We start from the raw sequence: 23,594 nt of genomic DNA, 5'->3' as shown, positions 1-23,594 counted from the left end.
TTAAAATGATTGCGTAGGTGGCCTTAACAAGACTTAAGGGCATCTCATCTAGTATCTGTGAAGTGAGTCAGGACCTATCTTTCCTTCAATATAGTTTATTTGCTAATATGAGGGTCTTGTGTTCTTTTAAACATTCACTTGGGCATTGCTTCCAGTAACTGGCAGGGATTGAGCACATTCTTTGTAACCAACACCGGATACAACGGTGAGAAGAGGAGACCCGGTGGCCCTCCCAGGGATCACACCATCACAGGGAGGACTGACAATTAAACAAATCACTGCAATAAATTCTGCTAAAGGATAAAAGGCGAGAGGGGATAAAAAATGGAAAGTCTGTTCCATTTTCCACTCAGGATTCTATGCCTCCCTGTGACAGGAATAGTTCTATATCAGGATTTCCTTTTGTGTCCTATCTATTTAGCCAGGCAATGGAAGGAAACCCGTTTCTTTCTAACTTGGTTTCCTGAGCATGATATCCAAATAGCATAAACACTGTTTGAAGTGTGTCTTATCTAGAAATCTGAACTCACCTTTAACTTGATTGTTAAATCCTTTCATGTTCCAGGTCCTTATCCTTGTTGGCCTGAAAACTGGGAGTGACACTGGCCTATTTGCTGGGACTAGTGAACTGTAAATCATAACTAAGACCTCATTCCTCTCCCATTCCTCTTGCCCACAAATCAGTCTTAAAGGCATGGGTGTCCCCAGTGCAAATCACACCTGCCCCAGGCAGTTTCTGAAGAACTCTAGTCTCATTTAGGAAAATCTCTGCTCCCCTCCTAGCCTTCTTTTGTCCTCCTGTTCTTGTCTTCTTGGTCTTCTGGTTTATTTGGCTCTGTCTCTGCTTCCTTACCTATACTCCCCATGCAATCTTGCAACAGAATTCCAAAAGGTTTTTGTTTTCAATTTACCTCTCACCTGGGCTCCCTGATAGTTGACAGATGCCTCACATGACTAAGATGTGCTCTTTGGGAACCCAGCACAGGCACCTAAGTGACAAAATTTGGTTCTCAATTTGAGGTAAATCACATAGGTACGTATCTATTTTTCTCAAAATTATGAAAGGAATCACAAAACCCACAATCCGGTATTTCTGAAAACTGTTTAAGGAGCAGTTACATCAACATCACCTGGGGCTTGTCAACAAATCAAGATTTAGAACCGAATACTAGATTTACCAGCCAGTTTCCCTAGCTGATTACTATGAACATTAACATTTAAGCCTCATGGCCATGATCATTTAGAGATTTGGACAAAAAAAATAGGCCTTTTCAGGTGACTAAGTGACAATATAAATCCAAATTTTTAGCAATACCAACAGCTTTTGTTTTAGTTTGGTTTTTTGCTATTGTTAAATCACATCCACCCAGACTTTTAGGAAGGGTTTCTCTGTAAGAATATGGGTATATCCTTTTTGAAATTAGTGGACCACTAATATAAAAACAAACAAACAAATAGCACAATTCATAAAGAACAATAAAACAAGTCACATGATGGATTAGATTATCTTATTTACCGAGGACTTCTGACAGGTTACTCATTTATTCATCAGATATTACTAAGTGACTATCATATGTCAGTCACCATTCCAAATGTTGGAGACACAGGACATTTTGTCTGAACAAGATAGGCAAAGTCACTGTCCTCACTGAGCTTCCATTCTAGTAGAGGAGGCAAGCAATGGACTGCTTAAAAAATAATGAAATATGTCCAAGCAGTAATGGTGCCATGAAGAAAAGTAAAATAGCATGTGGAGTTTGAGATTAACTGGAGACGTGGGGGGAGAGGCAGTTTCAAAGGGGGAAACTTCTCTGAGATGATACTTCAGTAAGGACCGGGATGATGTAAAGGAGGAGCCATGTGGAAATCAGAGGAAAGAGTGTTCCAGGCAGAGAAAGAAGCAAGTACCAGGCCATGAGGCAGGTTGGCCTTTATGTGTTTGGAGGGAAGCAAGTGGGCTAGGGTGGCTGCAGCCCAGTGAGTGAAGGGAAAGTGGCAACGGATGGGGGGTGGGAGGGCATGCGGACTTTGTAGGCCATGGTCAGGAAGTTTGTGTTTTCTTCAACTTCTAATGGGAAGCTATTTTAGAGTTTTGACCAGGAAGTTACGTCATCTTATATGCATCTATGCTTTAAATCACTCAGGTGTACAGACTGTAGAGGGGAAAGACTGAAGCTAGAAACCAGCCTGAGGTTTCTTCAGTAGTTAATGGCAAGAGATGATGGTAGTTTGGTTGAGAGTCCTATCACTGGAGACAGAAGGGAGCAACTTCAGGATATATTTCAGAGAAAGTGATGGTAGCACTTGTACTATATGTGGAAAAGGAAGGAAATAAAGAAACCAAGGATGCCCCTATGATATTGGCTTGACCAACTGGTTGAATGGTAGCAGATTTTATTGAAATGGGAAGCCTGGAGGAAATGTACTTTAAAAAAAAAAAGTTTATTTATTTTGAGAGAGAGAGGAGAGAGAAACCCAAGCAGGGTCCACACCCAGTGTGGAGCCCGACACAGGGCTCCATCCCATGACCCCAAGATCATAACCTGAGCAAAACTCAAGAGTTGGACACTTAACTGACTGAGCCACCCTGGCACCCCAAGAGGAAGTGTACTTTTGGAGAAATCATAAAAAGTTCTCTTTTTGTTGTAGTAAGTCTATAAAACCTTACAGATTTTCAGTCAAGATGTTGAATAAGGAGTATAATAATCTGGAGCTCAGAACTCCAAAATGGAAAGAAAAAAATGAGATGTTTTGGATATGTAGTTCTGAAGAGATGTGGAGTCCCAAGGAGCAAATGTCCCTAGAGAGGAGAAGCTGGAGAATTGAACACGAAAACACTTGGTGTTAGAGGACTTAGTGTCCTCTAAACATTTAGAGGAGAGAGGAGTGGGTCAATGAAGGGGGCTGAAAAGGAAAGAAAGTGGGTGTGGCATCCTAGAAACCAAAGGAATGTTCAAGCATAGGACTTGCATCATGGTGTATAGTGACAGAGGTGGCTGTTCAGCAGCATGAAAGGAGGCTCAGTGCCAAAGTAATAAGTATATTTGGATGTTAATGATTTGTATTTTTGTGCTTTAATAAATAAAAGAGATGTGAAAGTTACAAGTGAGCTCTCCTCCAGGACCTCCAAAATGGAGAAAGCAACTGTTGACAACATCCTGACACACAGTTACGTAAAATGACATTCTCCTTAAGGAAAGGAGACATGTTCAAAAGTTAGTGGGTTTCTTTTTTTTATAAACTTCCTTTAGCAGCAAATCAACATCACCAAACGGCTGATTGAAAGGGCAGAATAAAATACGCTGATTATATCTGCTAGAACTTGGCATTTGGGAGAGGAAAGGTTAGGGTTTAATAAGTGGTAACTGAAAGCTAACATTCTTAGATTTCCAGTAGGTTTTACAGCAACTGAAGGCACACAGAAAAGAGGAGGTGGGAGAGCGAAAGACATATTTCAAGCTGTGGTGAACTGTGTTTTTCTATGTGCTCACTAGCTCAGAGACTGTACAGAAATAATGATACCCTGACTAGACAGGAAAGGAAATTGCTGCCCTGTTTAGTATTTATTGAGTGCCCAGAATGGGAGGCATTGAGGGCACTTACAAATTAGGTGACTAGAAAGTTGTGGGACTGATCCACATTTCATCTGTGGTCAAACCTTGTGTGATTTCTTCTCCATAAGTTTAGTTTATAAGGCATCTAAAAATATGTGTCTCACAGACTGCTTTTATATCCATATGAACAAGTCTTTCTCATACATAGTATTGATCACTATTATGATTAATTTTGACTTTTGTTGACATTTAATTTAGTTCATTCATGTTTTTAAAAAACGTGTTAGGAGGTTTGAAGTTAATTCCACAAAGAAGGCCAACTGCTGGCCAAACATTTTCCTGGGGGCTATTTTTTTCTTTTTTCAATCTATCTACTTGGATTTTTAGAAAGGACTTTCTCCTTAAGAGTATAAAGATATCTATTTTAAGTGAGCAGACCACTAACTTACAGAATCAATAATAAGAATTCATGGAGCACCTGGGTGGCTCAGTCAGTTAAGCACCCAACTTTGGCTCAGGTCATGATCTCGTGGTTCGTGAGTTTGAGACTTGCGTCCGGCTCTGTGCTGACAGCTCAGAGCCTAGAGCCTGCTTTGGATTCTGTGTCTCCCTCTTCTCTCGGCCTCTCCCCCACTCATGCTCTGTGTCTCTCTCAAAAAAAAAAAATGAACATTAAAAAAAAATTTTAAATAAAAATTTACTTCATGGGAAAGGAAGCCACAAAAATAAGGGAGAGTCTATAATGGCAGGTTGAAAGAACAGACCAAACTGAATTGCAGCTGTGAAGGGATCAGATGTTTAGTAAAGTTGATCTCTTCCTTTTTCTGATTTATCCTCTTTACAATTTAGGATCCTTTACAGTGATATGCCTGTACTGGATTAATCTGCACTTTTTTTGAAGTTACAGGAAACATGCAATTATCCTCACTAATGAAAGGGAAGAAAAGTACAGGCAATCCAAAATGGTGGCATACTCCCTGAATTATGGCCAGTTGGCTGTAGGATGTGTTTTGTACTTAAGTTTGGATATGGGTGTGTCTGATTTTCTGGGAATTTACTTCAAAGGGAAGAATGAAATGACACAGTGAAAACTTGGCTCTCTTTGAGCTGGGAAACTCTCCAGTTTTCCTATCCTAACCCCGTTCATTCAGGAAACAGACATGACCTTGCTCAAAGATCTTTCTGAACAAAAAAATGTGCACTGATCCTTTGTATTTCAAAGGGCTTCCTCACAGAGATATGAGTTGCCTTAAAGCCACAGCAATAATTAAGCTAAGTGTTTGATAGTGGTTCTTCTGGGGCAGTTGAGTGGACAGACAGATACCAAGCTATCTGCTAGATGGGGCTGAGGGTGAACTGCAGCAAGCTTGTCTTGCAAAGCACTATAGTATTTGTGATAAGCTCAGGTTTATATATAGATTATTTCTCTTATGGACTCTGAAATCATTAGCAAAATACTTAACATGCCCAGTTTCTCCATCTATAAAATGGTACCCTGTGGGCTTGTTATGAAGATTAAATGAGCTAATACTCAGTACTTGGCTCCACACCAGGTACATAGTAAGTGATCAAAATCACATTAGCGATTACTAGAGTCTGTGGACTGAACTTAAAAATGCCTTTCACCCAGAAATGTCTTGTTTTTTTGCAACTATATTCAGCTGCAGTTGTGTTTAGTAAAATGCAATGTCACCTAAAAATATTAATAAATTCATGTATTCAGCAAGGAAGTATTAAACAACTACCAGATACTAGGTATCCTTATTCATTCATTCATTCATTCATTCATTTTTGTCATTTATGTATTTTTTCAATCAACTGCTACTGAATGAAAAATTACCATCATGTGAAAGCCCGTGCAATCTATGACACTATAAGTTGTCATGAATAACAACTATAAGTAATGTAAGAAAAAAAAAAAAAAACTGGATCCTAAGTGGAGGTGGGGCAAAAGGGAATAGAAAATTCAATTTTGAGACAGATGGGACATTTGAATTTGATTTACATAAGAAAAGCTATTAGGTAATTATTGTTACTACTTTTTTTTTTTTTTTTTTTAGTTGTGATAAAGGTATTACAGTGATGTTGGAGAATGGTACACTTAGGAGATTCATGCTGAAATACTTAAGAGTAAAGTGTCATGATGTCTGCAAATTACTTTCAAATGTTTCATGAAAATAGAAACAAATGGGAAAATATTAACAATTTTTAAATATAGGTAAGGGATGTATAACTGATCATTGTATTATTCTCTTACCTCTCTTTATATATGAAGGTTTTCTTAATAAAATTGGGGCAAGGGAGAGGCAAAAATATGGTTCACATACAGTTTTAAAAAATTCTATATGGACATAGAATAATCTATTCCAAGTAACTCAGTTCAGAGGAGAAAGCTGAGGCCTGACCGGTTAAGTGACTTATCCAGATAACTGGAAAATGTCAGAGCCAGGTCACTTTCCAGCAGAGCATGTGGTAGTACTCAGCTATCTACACTTCTCCTTCTACCCTGGTGAAAGTTTCAGAAACAGTGCCTGCAACCACAAGAGAGACAAAGTAACAGAGTGCAAATGGATCAGTGAAAATCTATTCACACTAATGGAGAAACAAGTAAGAATCCTCCTGTGATGGGAAGGCAGTAGTGTCATTTTCTTCTAATTATAAAGGCCAACAGAACTTTCTTTACCATAATGGAAAATAGTAGCTATTGGGTGCTGAAAGGAAGTTAGTTTCACAGGAAAATGCCTCCAAATATTCCAACATTATCAACACTAAAATTAATTATATTCATTTCATCTTATCATGCAGCAAAACACCCAACTGAAATTATAACTGATGTCAGAAGTCAAGAGATAAGTTTTTATGATTGAAACCTAATGACTTTTGTTATTGCAAATGATGATATTTTTCTAGAAGATAGCCAGGGAATTTCAAAGCATTGATGGGGAATGTTTCTGACTTTTCATAAGTATAAAAATAGAACAGCAGCCATTGTCTATAACTCAACTAGAAAGAACTTTCAAGAAACCGCAATGGAATAATGGACACATTGAACTTTTAGGATTGGAAAGACAAATTATAATACTCATATTTAGTAAGTCAGGCATAATTCCATGAGGTTAACAATGCATTTTATGTAATCTTCCACGACTTTAAGGCTAGAGGCCAATAGTTTTCAGCTACACATGCAATTTTACAATGCTGCACATCCTTTTTCATTCCACCCACTTGACGCAACAGTTGTAATTTGGCCTTTTCCCCATTCCTCTCACGTTCAGGGTCTTCTGTTTAGCTTGCAAAGTAAAACTTGGATCTAGGCTATGGGGTACCATATTATTGTGCAAAATTCAAGTTCCCAAATCATCAAAGACACAGACATAGTCCCTATATTGTATGCAAACAAGTGGCAGCAAAAACCAAAATGTGTGTCTCACCGTGTGCCAAAGGAAGAGCTCACACAACTCCATACTAGTCATGGTCTTCACTATCTCCTCCCTGAACTCAAGACTACATCTACAATCTGCATCTCTTAAAAATGATACCTACACATATCTGTATCTATCTACACACACACACACACACACACACACACACGCATATGCACAGATACTGACACAGACATACACTCACAGATACACACACACACACACACACACACACACACATTTTTACCTCTGTGGCAACAAGGAAAAAATGTCTTCTCCGTTTTCTGTAGTAAACTATGTCCATCTTGCCACAACATTCATGCAACTGGTCTCGTGTCATATACAGATTTCCCCTGGGTTTGTGCCGTTGTGCTGAATGTGGGTCATTAGAAAATAACCACAAATCCAGATCTTGCAAAGTAGAAGGGGAGTCTTTGATTCTATTTTTAGTTGATTAGTCAGTGGTGTTTGGGTGAGATAGATCCCCCCACCCCCGAAGACTTTAGTTTTACATAATGTAAGTTTGCATCCCAAACAAGTCACATAAAAATACAAAAGCACTGCCTCATTTTTGTCTCATATTAGTTACTATTTCAAGATATTTTACACTAAACAAATAAAAAGCAGCCTTTCAAACACAGTTCATTAAAAATGTGTCTACAGAGTAGTATGATTAAAATTAAATACATCATATACCATTTCCCATTCTATCGAACAAAATGAGAAAAACTTCCATTTTTAATCACTCACTGTAGAATACCTATTATACAGAGGGGCGCCTGTTTGGCTCAGTCAGTTAAGCATCTGACTTTGGCTCAGGTCATAATCTCCCAGTCCATGAGTTTGAGCCTTGCATTGGGCTCTGTGCTGACAGCTCAGTCTGGAGCCTGCTTCAGATTCTGTGTCTCCCCCTCTCTCTCTACCTCTCCACCTCTTTCTCTCAAAAATAAATAAAACATTAAGAATTTTTTTAAAAAAGAATGCATATTATACAGAAATGGGGGAACAAGGGCATGCTTTCTGGAAAGAGCTAGAGCTAAACATGGGTATTTTGGCTAGCAGTACAATCCTGCATAATGCTGCATTCTTCAGTGTGTCAGCAGTTCAAAGCAATACTCTGTTCTTTGGATCACTTATCCATTATTACTTCAGACAATGAGTATCTGATACAAAATAAAAGTGATGGATGCAGAGTGAACTGGTGAGTGTGTTCTGAGTAAGAACAAACGGGAACAACACTGTGGTTCACTGCCTAATGAAATTACTTTTGGGTATTTAAATACATCTTACATTATGTTATGCATGGATTGTTGACCTGAATTCTGGAAATCAGCCCTGGAAAATTAACTGTTTCTACCCCATGAAAACATTATTTAAATCTCCTTCATTGCATATTGGAAACAATTATTAAAGTTCCTCATATTTGCACTTGAGGCATCAATATGTTAGAGTCATCATTTTAAAATTCACCTGGCATTCATTTTTCTTCCCCCCACCCCACTTTTTTTTTTAAATAAAAAGGGCAGAGAACAAGGATGGAAAGAGCAAATATATGTCTTCCAAGATACTGCATAATAAACATTCCTGTTTGAATCTGAAATCATGAATTTCGGACCGGAAAATGATTCATCATTTCTTGAAAAAACAATTTTTTGTAGACGTATGCTCTTCTTGGCATCTGGTTACCTACCTGTCTCCTGCAGCTAAAGCCATGAAACTCTCTGACTTGCCATAACATTCATGCTCATAACCCCATGTTGTCAAGGAGTGACGTGCTCTGTAATATTCTCCTCATCTGTCCAAAATCAAGTTTGATCATTTCACTCCTCTACTAAACCATTCTCAGTCTTTATCCCCCACATACGTCATTCCTACATAACAAAGATCCAACTCTGCAGTTTTATATCAAAGTTCTACGATTCCAGAGCTCTGTATGAAGATCCATTTTCTCAGGAAAAAGAAACTTATATTTAGCTCAATTCTCATCTTTATCTAAACAATACTCTAGTGGATTTGTGGACTGGTTATAAACAGTAAAAAAGTAAGTAGAATTTTGGTGAATAATTCATTGTGTGGAAGCTGGATTTTTGGGAGACTTCTCAGTACTTTACTTTTAACAAACTATCAATTCTTTTCCAGGAACCCCTATATTCTTAGAGGATTGAGATTTGGGGAAAGCAAGGTATAAAATGCAGAGTAAAATTCCTCTGGACTATACTGAGTTGTTAGGATCTACTCTCTCAAAAGGTATGCATCACTTTCAAAACTCATTTCACTGTCAGACTTTGGGACATTATCTGTCAAGCCTACAGACACATATTTCAATAAGTCTCTTATATTTGGATATCAGTACCTTGCAACTTATTTTGAAAGAATAGATATTAAAGCTATTTTTTCAAGAATAAAAGGGCAAATTTACATCTTTTATTTATTCAATGAATGTTCTACAGGGAAAATTTACTAAAAGTTTCAAAAAATATATTAATAACAATGATCATAGTAATTAATCACTTTTAGAATGACCAATTAGAGCTCTAAGAGGTAACTTAAATTTGGGAATTACCATGACAAGGGAATCAATATGTGATGAATGTATTTCTACTTGCCAATTCAAAATAAATTTCCTCAAACAGATTAAAATTCTCAAGTGTCAAATTTGTTAAGTACATTCATCTCAAGAGATAAATTATAATTAAACTACTATTAAATGTCCAGCTTGTCTAGTGTGCTATTTAGAATGAAATATTTTGCCTCTAATGAGGAAAGGCTAGAGAAGTTTTGATAAATTTCTGTTTCAAGGATTTAAGTGCATTGCAGCTGAATTTCATATAATTCACCTATTAAGGTCTCGACATTCACGGTCCTAGGCTCTGGAAAATGAAGATTTGGGTTCTGGATAGAAAAGCTGACAGCTTTTCTGAGCCTGAATGTGTTTTGACAGTGAGGTCCCACAAGAGAGAGAAAGATACCAATGAATTGGGGGCCTGTAGAGAAAGAGGGAAGGAAGAAGGGATTTCCCAGTGGGTGACTATACTGAGAAGTGATTTAGGGGGAATGAATTAGCGAGGTACTCCAAGTGATATGTGTATAATAATCCTTCTCTGATAACTCAAATCTTTTGTAAAATTCTTATGTTTGGTGTGAGATAGTGAAGATGATTTGGAGAAACACATAGTCTGCTACTGAGAAGAAAGACACGGCATAACATAATTTATTGCCTATCTCTCTACTTGACCAATAGCTATTTGTGCTCAGGGACTATGTGTTTTATTGCTATAACCACAGTCTTTTACATGGTGCCTAGTCTATACAAGATGATTAATAAATATTAGTTGAATTGAACTAAATATGTAAATACATGAGGCTGGCATCCTGTAGGCTGTTTTCATTTTCTGTTTTTTTCTGAATGGGAGGTTCCTACTAACAGACATCAAGGAACGCCCTTATGTAGCAAATTTGAATGGTGTCAGCTAAAATATGCAGTGAATATATCTTTCCAGGCTCCAATTTCCTGTCAGCTTTTCAAAACAGACAGATTGTCTTTTTCATTCAGGAGAAGCAGGGGGAGGTGAGGAACAGATTTCACCCTGCCTGAACTGCTCACTCACCTTGTTGGATATTTGAGAACCACTGAATGGCTCAAGAGGTGCCACAAGAAAACAGTGTTGATCCTACTCTGCCTGGTTCCTGTAAAAGAAAAAAAAAATACATATTTTTTTCTGAGCTCTCTTACCAAGTGTTAGGTTTAACATCTGGCACCAACAAACCTGCAAAAAGATAATAAAATGTGTTTGGGGACTTGCAGGCCCAGAGATGAGGATAATTTGTAGACCCAATTTCTAATAGTGCAGGGGGAAATGCTTTCATCTGAATCACTGATGTGATCAAATAAAAATGAGTGAATACTCGCCAATTGCTAAAGCAATTTATCTCTCCAAATGTATTCGAAATGTTAATTTTATCAGGGTGCAAGCTGCTAAAATGCAGCTAGTAGATCATTAAATTTCAATAGGGAATAGACTTCATATTTAACATAAACAGTCAAGTCATTTTGGCTGCCTGCATCTTGTGCCACATTTAGAAAGCCTTCTGTGTAACCATAGGAACGGTTTTGCTTAAGCACGGTTGCTTGTGTAAATCCAATTCATTCTGAATTAGCTGGAGAAAAAAAAAGGGGGGGGGGAGGGTTGCCTGATTTGTTTCTGTCCATTGCTTCCCAAGTTGCCTCTTAAAACATGCAAAGAGAAAATTAAAAATGATTTTTTTCTTTCCTCTTTTTGGAGAGTAGGGCAGGGATGAGATTGGGAGGCAGAATTCTTCTGACAACATTGGCATGATGGAGAATAAAAAATAATGAAGTGGTCTTCGATAGCTCAAAATCTTTGCTGCTTAATTAGGCACTTTTACCATTTGGAATATTTCCTATGCTTATCGCTTTCTTCATTTAGAGTAATCTTCCTTAATAGAAGTGATTTAGGAACACACTCTTCCTGGATATAATTTTACACATGGCATAAAATCCCAAAAGAAATTTATTGGTGTTAAGAAACTCTTCTTTTTGTTCTAGGGGATTTTAGAAGCTATCAGCCACGCACACCATATAGCGAATTAGATTAATCTTATTATTTTCCTTTCAACACCTAGATTGAAGCAGCTAATTGGAGGGAGATTTAGAGGAGAGGATATTTTCCCACATTGTGAACTGAGGAGAAAGCAGGTTTTGATAGGTTGACCCAGGGGGAATGTTTAAGGCAGCCAGAGGGAAGTGAGAAGATGGTGATTTTCCAGAGAAATAAGAGAGAGCTCTTTCTCCTGTGTGTCTTTCCCCTATCTGGAAAACTCTTTCAACATTGTTAACCCATTGGCATCCTTCTTATCTTCATGGCCCAGTTCAAATTTCATTGGCTCCAAGATACTTTCTCTGGCCTCTACCTCTCAGTAGCAATCATTGATTCCTTTATTAACTTACTGTGCATTGCAGATACTTCTGTGTAAGCCATAAATTCTTCCTCCTTACTTTACAAGTGCTTGTTTAATTACCTATCTCCCACCCCAGAGTATAAGTTATTGTGGATAAGGAATGCTTCTGCTTCTGCTTCTTCTATGCCACCTAAAGTCTGAGGCATTGCATTTAGTGATTCCTAAAGAAATGTTTTTGACTAATTATGAAAGGAAAGACTGAAAGGCATAGGGATGTCAAGGGCAGGCATAGCCTGTTTTATAGTTTTATCTTGCTTAGAGGTGGAAGGTGGTACTGCAGAGGATAATTATGGAAATTTGGAGGAAGAGAGGGAAAAGTAATGGGAAAGGGAAGGTTATTGAATTCATAAAATATGCCAGACATTGTAATATCAACCCAAAGAGGATACCTTTAGTGGGCTGAAAAATGTTCCCCACCCAAACATATACACATCCTAATCTATGGAAAATGTAAATTGTACCTGATTAGGAAATAGGGTCTTTGCAGATATGACTAAATTAAGGATCTTCAGATGGTGAGATTACTTTTTTAAGATTTTTAAAAAAGTAATCTCTACACCCAACATGGGGCTCAAACTTACAACCCTTAGATCAAGAGTTATATGCCCTTCCAACTGAGCCAGCCAGGGGCCCTGAAATTATTTTGAAAGTCTGGATGAGTACTAAAAGCAATCACAAGTGTCTTTATAAGAAAGATGCCAAAGAGATCATATGGACAAAAGAAGAGAAAGCAAAGATTAGAGAGATGTGGTCACAAGCAATGGGGATGCCAATAGCCACAAGAAACTGGAAGATGCAAAAGAAAATTCTACCTGAGAGTCTCCATGGGGTGCATCATCCTGCCCACACCTTGGTTTTAGCCCAGTAATACTGACTTTGGACTTCTGGCTTCCGAACTCTGAGAGAATAAATTTCTGGGTTTACTAAGGCGTGGAGTTTGTACTAATTTGTTACAAAAGCCAGAAGAAACTAAAACAATACCCCATAGAACCCCATTTATAAAGGAAGAGAAAATCTAATTCAAGAAAGGTTCGGCAACTTCACCAAGTGTACATTAAAAATCATTGCTGGAGTTGGGACTCAAATCCAAGTTTGACCAACCTCAAAGCTGCTTAGACATTTTTTCTCATCCAGCATGTATCAAACTCCTCCAAGCCAAATTGTTTTATTCAGTCAATATGACATTGGTCCATGAGCTGAGACACTACAAGTGGATTTCCTCCTGCAGCAAAATAGAAATGGAGATTTAAATTAGTTAATAATTTAGGTAAACCTCTAGGCTTCTCTCACAATTTTGTTTTTATTGGGATTTAATTCACATACAATACTATATTAGTTTCAAGAGCACAACATACTGATTCTACACTTGTGTGCATTGCAAAATGGTCACCATAAAAAGTCTAGTATCTGTGACCATACAAAATTAATACAATGTTATTGATTATATTCTCAATGTTACACATTCCCATGACTTATTTATTTTATAACCGGAAGTCTGTACTTCTTGATCCTCTTCACCCATTTCACTCTCCCAATCACGTCCCCTCTGGTAACAACCAATCAGTTCTTGTATCTAAGAGATACAAGTTTTGTTTGCTTGCTTGTTTTTGTTTTTTAAAATCCACATATAAGTTAAATCGGGTATTTGTCTTTCTCCATCTACCTTACTTCACTTAGCATAATATCCTCAGGGCCCATCCACATTGCCAGATATGGCAAGATTGCACTCTTTTTAATGGCTGAATAATTCCATTGTGTGTGTGTGTGTGTGTGTGTGTGTATACACACACATATATATGATCAGATATCCATTCATCTATCCGTGGACACTGAGGTTGTTTCCATATCTTGACTATTATAAAGAATTCTTCAATGAACATGAAAATACTTGTCTTTTTGAATTAGTGTTTTCATTTTCTTTGGATAGTTATTCAGTAGTAGAAGTTCTGGATCACATGATAGTTCTATCTTTAATTTTTTGAGGAACCTCCTTACTATTTTTCATAAAGGCTGCACTAATTTACATTCCCAACAAAAATGCACAAGGTTCTCCTTTTCTACACATCCTTTACAATATTTGTTATTTCTTGTCTTTTTGAGAATAGTCATTCTGACAGATGTGAGGTGATACCTCATTATGGTTTTTATTTGCATTTCCCTGATGATTAGTGATGATTAGTAATTTTGAGCAGTTTTTCATGTGTCTGTTGCCCATCTGTATGTCTTCTTTGCAAAAATGTCTATTCAGATCCTTTGGTCATTTTTTAAGCAGAGTGTTTGTTTTTTTTGTTACTGAGTTGTGTGAGTTCTTTATATATTTTGGATATTAGCCCCTTATTGGATATATTATTTGTAAATATCTTCTCCCATTCACTAGGTTGTTTTTTCATTTTGTTCATGGTTTCCTTTGCTGTGCAGAACCTTTTTAGTTTGATGTAGCCCTACTTGTTTACTTTCAGTTTCACTTCTCTTTTTAGTTCCTTTAGGTTAAGTTATTTACTTGATATTTCTCTTGTTTCTACTTACCAGTAGGCCTATATTGCTATAAACTTCCCTCTTAGAACCACTTTTGCTGTATCCCATAGATTTTGGCATGTTGCATTTCTGTTTTCATTCATCTCCAGGCATTCTTAAATTACTTTGATTTCTTCTCTGAACCAGTAGTTATTCAGTAACATGTTGTTTAATTTCCATGTATTTGTAGTTTTTCCAGTTTTATTCTTGTAATTGATTTTTAGTTCCATACCATTGTGGTCAGAAAAGATGCTTGATATGATTTCAAGCTTTTTGAATTTATTGAGACTTGTTTTGTGGCCTAACATGTGATATGTCTTAGAGGATGTTCCATGTGCACTTGAGAAGAATATTTATTCTCCTGCTTTTGGATGGAATGTTCTGTACATCTCTATTAAGTCCATCTGGTCTAATGTGTCATTTCAAGCTAATGCTTCCTTATTGATTTTTCGTCTGGATGATCTACATCAATATCCATTGATGGAAGTGGGGTGTTAAGTCTCTTATTATTATCATTTTTGGTTCTTCTTTGTTGGATGCATATATATTTATAAATGTTATATCTTCTTGCCAGACTGACCCCTTTATCATCATGTAATATCCTCACTGTCTTTTATTACAGTCTTTGTCTTAAAGTCTGTTTTGTCTGATATGAGTATAGCTACACCAGCTTTCTTTTCATTTTCATTTTCAAAGAATAACTCTTTTCATCCCTTTACTTTTATTTTGTGTGTGTTCTTACTTCTGAAGTGAGTCTCTTGTAGGCAGTATATAGATGTATCTTGGAGTTTTTTATTTTTATTTTAGTCCCTTCAGCTATCTTACGTCTTTTGATCAGAGAATTTAGTCCATTTATATTTAAAGTAATTATTGATAGGTATGCACTTACTGACATTTGTTACTTGTTTCCTGGCCAATTGTGTAGTTCTTCTCTGTTCTTTTTACTTCTCTCTATCCGTTCCCTTGTGGTTTGATGCCCTTTTTCACTGTTATATTTAAATTCCTTTCTCATTTTCTTCTGAGTATTTACTATAAGTTTTTGCTTAGTGGTTACTGTGAGGTTCACATATAACACCCTCTATGTATATAACAGTCTATTTTAAGTTTATAGCAACTTAAATTTGAACACATTCCAAAACTCTACAATTTTACTACTCTCCCACTACATTTTAGGTTCTTGAAGTCACATTTTACATCTTTTTATTTTATGTATCCCTTAACTAATTATTGTAGTTTTCGTTAATTTTACCACTTTTGTCTTTGAAACTTCCTAGTAGCTTTATAAGTGATTAAACCATTATCTTAAGTATATATTTACCTTTTGAGTGACATTTTTACTTTTGCATGTTTCCTTATCATTAATTGGTGCTATTTCTTTTCAGCATAAAGAAGTCTCTTTAACATTTCTTGTAAGGCTACTCTAATAGTGATGAATTCCTTTAGCTTTTGTTTGCCTGGAAAACTCTTTATCTTTCCTTCAATTCTAAATGATAATCTTGCCAGGTCAGGTATTCTTAGCTGAATGCTTTTCTTTTCAACATTTTTAATATGCCATCCTACTTCCTCCTTGCCTGCAAATTTTCTACTGAGAAATCTTCTGATGGCTTTCTGGAGTTTCCTTTGTATTCAGCAATTTGTTTTCTCTTGCTGCTTTTAAAATTCTCTCTTTATCTAACTTTTGACATTTTAATTATAATGTGTCCTGGTGTGGATCTCTTTGGGCTCATCTTAATTGGAATTCTCTGCACTTCCTGAACCTGGATATTTCTGTTTCCTTCCATGGGTTAGGGAAGTTTTCAGCCATTCTTTCTTCAAATAAGGTGCCTGCCCCTATCTCTCACTCTTCTCCTTCTGGGACCCCTAAAGTGCAAATGTTAGTACTAGACTAGAAGTTCCTTAGATTTTTCTTATTTCTTTTTCTTTCTGTTTCTCTGGATGAGTTCCACTGCTTAGTCTTCCAGCTTGCTGATCTATACTTCTGTTTCACCCAGTTTGCTGTTAAACCCCTTTAGTGTATTTTTCAGTTGAGTTATTGTATTGTATTCTTTGGCTCTGTGACTTTTGTTTGGTACTTTCTAATAATTTATCTCTCCATTGAAGTTTTCACTGTGCTCATCCATTCTTTTCCTGAGTTCAGTGACCATCTTTATGACCATTACTTTGAAATCTTTATTAGAATTCCAAGGTAGATTACTTACCTTTTTTCTTTTCTGAGGTTTGTTTTATTCTTTCACTTGGAACATATTTCTCTGTTTCTTCATTTTGCTTGACTCTTTGTATTTGTTTGTGTGTGTTAGGCCAAACAGCTACCTTTTTTAGTCTTGAAGGAGTGGCCTTGAGTAGGTAATGATACTTTTCATTCAATATTGCCCTCTTAGTTATCTCTCAAACCTTTGTGATTGTTGAAACTGCCTGTTTTATTCTTGATATGTCCCAGTTGTTGAAGGCATGCCAAGACCTGTCAAGGTTCCAAGGAGAGAAATCTCATTTAACATGTAGTTCTGGGCTTATTGTAAGCCAGACCCTCAGGAAGCAGCTTTTAAAGTATGTGATATATACAGTACTGTGGAGCTACAATTGTAATCCCTCCTGGCCTCCAGACCAGGGGGTCTAGAGATGTTCCCTGAGTGATATTTGGAAGTATTGGGGCTCCACATGAGTGCATAAGCTCCTTTTTGGGAGGTCTCATTGGCTATATTAAAGCCAAAGCGGTGCACAAGGATGATGTCTCCCTCCTTCCTTTCCCTGGAAGTGCCTCATTGGCCTATAGAGACATGAGAGTCTAAAGCTTGTCCCTCAGGTTAAAGCCCCAAAATAATAGGCCTTTTTCACAGGAATACTGGGTTTCAGTCTGCTATTTGTGCAGTGCCCCGGTGGTAGTAGCCTGACAAGAACTATCTTTCTATTATATTCCTGTGGAACACCAGCCCCTTTTGGCCACCAGAACCAGGTAATCAAAGAGCATCCACTTTGTGGACTGTCCATGCCTGTTAGCTTTAGCTAGTCAGTTAGAGACTGTAGGGGAGAGAGCATACTCACCAGCATCAGAAAAGCAGCAGGAAAATGTCTTTATTGCCCATGCCCATGAGCTTCAGAAATGCAGTGGGAGAGTGTCTTGTCTGTGTGCACATACTGGCTTTAGCCGGGAGCAAGAAAATGGTTGTTCACGCTTGCCTACCCCAACCTACCCCAGTCAAGGAGTGTGGAGTACTGCAACCACAATGCTCCCCAGCTTCAGCAAGGCAGACATATAGAGCTGTATCTCCTTGCCTCTTCTGTCTTAGTAAGGCAGTTGGGGGAGGGGATTTCACATCCAAGTTCACCCACGGGTGCTAGCAGTGTAGGTGGAGAGTGCAAAATTGGCTTCTGCCAGCACCTCCATCTCCAGGGAAAGTTTCAAGTGTTCCCTACCCCCTCCAGCAGATGCTTTTACATAAGCAAATAAATCTCTTTCACATACAGTCTAGGTGCTTTTTAAACTACTATTTTTTTCACCAAATCTCAGAGCAAATGAGATTCTACATGAGCTCTCTAAAAAGAGACTCTGTTTCCTGTAGCATTTTGGATCCTTCAGACACCAGCCCAATTGATTTTCTAAGCCAGACTTTTGGGGGCTTCTCTCTCCAGTACAAATCCCCAAGGTTGAGGAGCCTGATGTGGGACACCAATGCTTTTCTCTTCCAGAAGTGAAGACTGGTGAGATCCTTCACTATTATGTATTGCTGCACCAGACATAGGGTTTTTGGTGAGAATGTCTCTGACTCTCCCAGCCATCTCTATGTGGCTTTTATATCCTTCGTGTGGAGAAGAAGTCATCTAGATTTCAGATCTTTACCATAGATAAATAATCCACACTTAGCTACAGATCTGGTATGTCAGGGTTCCTGGGTGGCTCGGTTGAGTGTCTGAATCTTGATTTTGGCTCAGGTCCTGATTCCAGGATGGTGGGATCAAGCCCCACATCAGGCTCTGCACTGAGTGTGGAGCCTGCTTAAGATTGTCTCTCTCCCTCTCCCTCTGCCTTTGGCCCCCACTCACACACACACTCTCTTGCTCTTAAAAAAAACCAAAACTATCAACAATTATAGATTTGGTATGTCTGTAGAAGAAGGTGATTCAGGATTTCCTACACCATCATCTTGTGGAAGTCTCACCATGCTTTTCCTATAAGTATATACCAAAGCAGGAAACTACATAAATAAATTGAAAAAAAAAATTCAGGTATCCAACCAGTGGCTTTGCTTGTTCTGCTTCACTCAGACTATGGTTCTTTATAAATATCAAGGGGAAAATGGCAGATTTCTTTCAGCTTCTGTTGACAGATGACTTATTCATCCAGTAAGCATTTATCAACAAATATCTACTAAGACCATACTATGTGTCAGATTTTGTTTTGTGTGTTTGAAATGCATTACTTCACTAATCAGATAGACATTCCTACACTTAGTTTTGAATTTTAGTAGGAATTAGAAAGACAAAACAAACAAATGGAAGACAAGATAAACATGTAACGTATCTAGTGTTAGATTTTTATAAGTGCTAAGGATAAAAATAAAGCCAATGGAAATAAGAAATAGTAGGAGTCAGGGTGGAGAGTGGCTGGGTAAAGTGGCCAAGGAAGATATCCTGAGAAAGGAGTCGCTAACCAAAGACCCAAAGGAGATGAGAGAAGAAACCATTGGAACATCTTAGGGGGAAAGCAGTTTAGGCAGCTGGATGAGCAAATTTGAAGATGCTAAGAAGAGAAAGGAGGTCCCTGGAACAGGAGATACAAATTGCATAGGACCTTGTAAGGTCATTGACAGAACTCTGGATTTTATTCTGAGATGAAAAGTCATTGGAGGGTTTTGGGTTGACATGATCTGGTTTACATTTCAAAAGGATCACTCAGGGGATCTTGTAAAGAATAGACTTTACCAAACAAGTAAGCCATTTGGAAGGTCATAATTGTATGTGGTTATAGAAAAAAGGGAAATTGTCTGATTTACTCTTTATCTTGAAGTTGTCTCACCACTATCTCAGACACTGATGATTCCATGTACTTACTACACTCTATTTTACTTTTGCCCTTTTTGATTTTCATAATGAAATTCAAAACACAAATGACCTACACAGTTAAATGTCTTGCTGTAATACCGAGCCTCTCTATCTGAAGAGAAGGAAAACAGAGAGAAACTAATTTTTTTTTAAAAAGCTAGCCTTTTCCTAATGCCCTAAATTTCCTGTAGTCTAAGCCAACAAGAACAATGTTGACTTTGCTTTCTTTACAGGTCTGGGAGTCCTTTAATGTATAAAATCCAATGTTTATCCCACCTTTCTGCTTCACCAAGAACCCTTACATTACATGGACTTGTAATTCAGAATTTTCCTTATGTATAAATATAAATAAGTCTAGAATTTAATTAAATATTACCATTATTTTATTTTTTAAATATTAGCATTATTTTAACATATGGTACAAATTTTACACATATGTAAAGCGGGAAAAGGAACAAAGAAGAAAAAAAGCACTAACAATGCTGCAGAGAGTGGGATGGGAAAAGGAGGAGCAAGCAGGAAGCAGGCTCAAGATCCCCAAGTGCTATATTTTATATCACTTATTCAAGAGTTCAGAATAACTTAATTATGTGGTTTATAATCCATAAACTCCTTCAGCTTCACCAATTGTAGACATAGTACCCTGCAATTTCTAAACAATCTTCTCAGATATACAACATGCCAAATCTCTCCAATTTTAGTGACAGAAACATCTCAGAAGGCTTGGCAATCTAGTTTGAAACATATTTGAAAATCAGGATGACAACTTTAAAACATCTTGTGACTTCAAGATTACACCAACTAGTTTTAATATTGGGACTTCAAAATCATTCCACACGGATTTTATCCCATTTCTTGTTCTTAATAAAGCAAAATACCACAAGTCCCTATTGTAGGACAGGGCTTCTCACTTAAGACAAAAACATGAGAAGTTACTTCATGAATAGGTAAACAGAATAATAAGAAATTCTTCAAACTCAGTTTAACAGCTTTCCTATAACCCAACTCAGTTTGATTTTACATTTGAGAAGGAACTTCTGGCTCTTTCACTGTGTGAGATTACACAACTTCAGAAATGCTTTTTGAAATAAAGATTCTAAAATGTCCTTACAGTAAAAAACAAAATACCTTGTTTTTTACTGAGGATATAAATTTTTGCATAATCCATTGTTGTTTATATTTTAAAATTCCATCTCCTTCCTCTATTTGAAACAAAATATTTACCATTTGGGAATATTGAATTACCATTTTTCTATCATTTTTCTCTGACAGGATTGCTAGTATTGACTTCATTTTTTAAATAAATACTTGCTGTGTTTATCCTAAGGAGCCAGGAAGCAAACTTAAAAGGACAAATGTTAAAAAAAGAAAGAGAAAGAAAGAAGAAAGAAAGAAAGAAAGAAAGAAAGAAAGAGAAAAGAAGAGAAAAGAAAAGAAAAAGAGTCGATTCTAGTCAACAACCTAAGCTCTGTTACTAAGGGCAATAACACTGGGATTCCCCAGGAGATTCCTGTGTTTATTTTTATTTATTTATTTTTTTAGATCCTATAGGGAAGGGTTGGTTGGCAGGTAGGTAAGAGGTCAAGGTGTCAACACTAAGAGCTTCAGCTTGTGAAACAGGCTCCAAATTTAGAAAATAATTGATCCTTTTTGACTCTTAAGATGTATTTTCATGGACATGCTAGTTTTGATATGAATAAAACATCAAACACATGAAACCTAAAAAGAGGAAAGTGAGGAGAGTCTTTCTTTCCTATATTAGTTGAAATGCCTTGGGATAACATTGAGAAAAATGGCAAAATGTTCAATATTTTCCTAAACATCTGATACACTGTCAATAATGCAGTTCTCACAAAGGTTAACAGCACAGTCTCCAGAGGTTCATTACCTGGATTCATATCCTGGCTTCCCACTTTACCAGCTTCATGATTTTGAGCAAATAATTTAACCTGGCAAAGTTTCAGTTTTCCTGATCTGTAAAATAGGAGCAATAGTAACATCTACCTCAAAGAATTCTTAAGGCAATTAAGTGAGTTGTGAGTTGAGACAGTGAAGTGAGTAAAGATATGTAAAGAGCTGAGAACAATGCCTAGGCACAGAATTAGTACTCTCTAAGCTTGAACTATTTCTCTGCTTAGGCATAAGGAAGTTTAGCTCAATTTATGTATTCTTGATGTTAAAAGTTATGGCCTTACAGAGTTATAAAATTCAATGGAGGAAACATGGTCTTTTCAATAAATGACATTACAAAAATTGAACATCTATATGCAAAAAAACAAAAACAAAAAGAACCCACTAATGCCTCAAACCTTGTATAAAAATTAACTCACAATGAATCATGGACTTAAATGTAAAGTCTTAAACTGTAAAACTTTTAGGAAAAAAAAATAAGAGAAAATCTGCAGGATCTAAGGCTAGATAAAGAGTTCATAGGCTTGAACCATACTAAGAAAAATTGATAATTTGAATCTGAACACAATTTAAAACACTGAGCTGCAAAAGACCATGTTAAGAAGATGAAAACACAGGCCCACTCATCTGTTCAAATAACAGCATTTCAGTTTCTTTCATTTCCTTAGTCTGGGAAAGAGAAAACAAACCGATCAAAAACCTGGGTCCTCACTTTTAACTTTCCCTGTTTTAATGAAACGTAATGAAACACTTTTTTTTTTTTTTGTCAGTATTTCTCCTTCTTTACTAGGACTTGGGTAGTGGGGAATATTTTGGTGCTAACTGTATTGACAGGACATTTCTACTGTGGAGGAGAATACTCACTGTTGAGCAAGCATATGCCTTGACTTTCTAGTTTTCTTCTAAAACCTTTCTTTTTTCCCCCAAGATTGATGAGTAAATTGTCATTTCAAAAGAGAAATGACTGGGCCTGGAGCCATCCTTATATTTAAGACTGCATTATCATTAGGTGGGATACGATTGCACTGACAGGACTATCACTGGGGTGTGAGCCTGTCAGGGTCCAACTGGTTGAGGAACTTATCTTTATTGTCTCTGTTCAATGAATTACATTATGCTTTCTTCTTGGGGAGAGGCTGTTGTAGCTAGTCCCAAGATGGTAAACGTGATTCTCCTATTACCCCTTTGGGCCTTAATAAAATTTACTCAACTGATCCTTGAAGCCTTGTGTCATTCCCTCAAATACAATTGACTTTTATCAGTTAGAGGGAAACTTATCTGGCACCTTTTATGATGCAAAAAAATAATGCATGTAGGACACCTGGGTGGCTCAGTAGGTTGAGCATCTGACTCTTGATTTCAGCTTAGGTCATAATCATAGGGTCATGGGATCAAGGCTCACATCGGTCTCCACGCTGAGCATGGAGCCTGCTTAAGACTCTCTCTTTTTCCTCTGCCCCTCTACCCGACTCCTGTCCTCTCTCTCTCCCTCTCTCTCTCTTTCTCTAACATAAATAAAATAAAAATAATGCATATAAGCATGCCATTTATCTGTAAAAGCTTTTTTTCTGGTTGTCAAAGCTATTTGTCTTCTGCTTTTCTTTTCTTAAAAACAACAAACAATACAAATCTTCTGCCTTATTTTCTTAACTTTATTGACAGCAGTTGGCTACAATAGTGCAGGAATGGGCTGAAATACAGCAGGTCAATGGAAAGATAGCATCACAGATAAGAAGCTGTGATCTAGCATGAAAGAGTTGGTGTAGTTTCAATGCTGGTGTTTTTTAAGGTAGGGCTTATTTTTATTTTTTCCCTAAGGCTAAGAGCTAAAAATGGACCCAGGGACTAATTTAACACAGCATAGAAGTCTAGTCTAGGAAGTGCACCTTTAATGTCTATAACAAAAGATCAGCCTCTTCTCTATGCCATCAGCACGATCTTAAATTACCACGATTTTCCATTGGATGCCTCTAATTCCATGAACTAGATGCAAAAAATAACAAAGTATGTTTGGTTTTCACCATCAGCAGGATGCTGGTTGGGGACCTAGCTTTAAAACAAAATGAAACAATAAATGAGTGTGATAGTACTTTGTAAACTGTCAAGTGTTATATAAATAAAAATTGCTTTTGTGATGGAACAAAATAAACTCTTAGAGCAGAATCCTGCATGTTTT

General features: G+C 37.1%; 1 long non-coding RNA gene across 1 annotated transcript in view; it reads right to left on the bottom strand.

Annotated features, from left to right (window-relative positions):
- The window catches only part of LOC131512182 (uncharacterized), a 57,343-nt gene that overhangs the window by 17,225 nt on the left and 16,524 nt on the right, over positions 1-23,594 (bottom strand). The window contains exons 2-5 of the long non-coding RNA XR_009262015.1: positions 16,669-16,928; positions 13,058-13,178; positions 10,585-10,663; positions 912-989 (exon numbers count right to left, since the gene is read on the bottom strand). This is a non-coding gene — a long non-coding RNA (uncharacterized LOC131512182). The remainder of the gene's footprint in view (positions 1-911; positions 990-10,584; positions 10,664-13,057; positions 13,179-16,668; positions 16,929-23,594) is intronic.

The sequence above is a fragment of the Neofelis nebulosa genome, chromosome 5 (assembly GCF_028018385.1).
Source record: "Neofelis nebulosa isolate mNeoNeb1 chromosome 5, mNeoNeb1.pri, whole genome shotgun sequence".
Classification (NCBI taxonomy): domain Eukaryota; kingdom Metazoa; phylum Chordata; class Mammalia; order Carnivora; family Felidae; genus Neofelis; species Neofelis nebulosa.
This window is presented reverse-complemented; position numbering and strand designations above follow the sequence as displayed.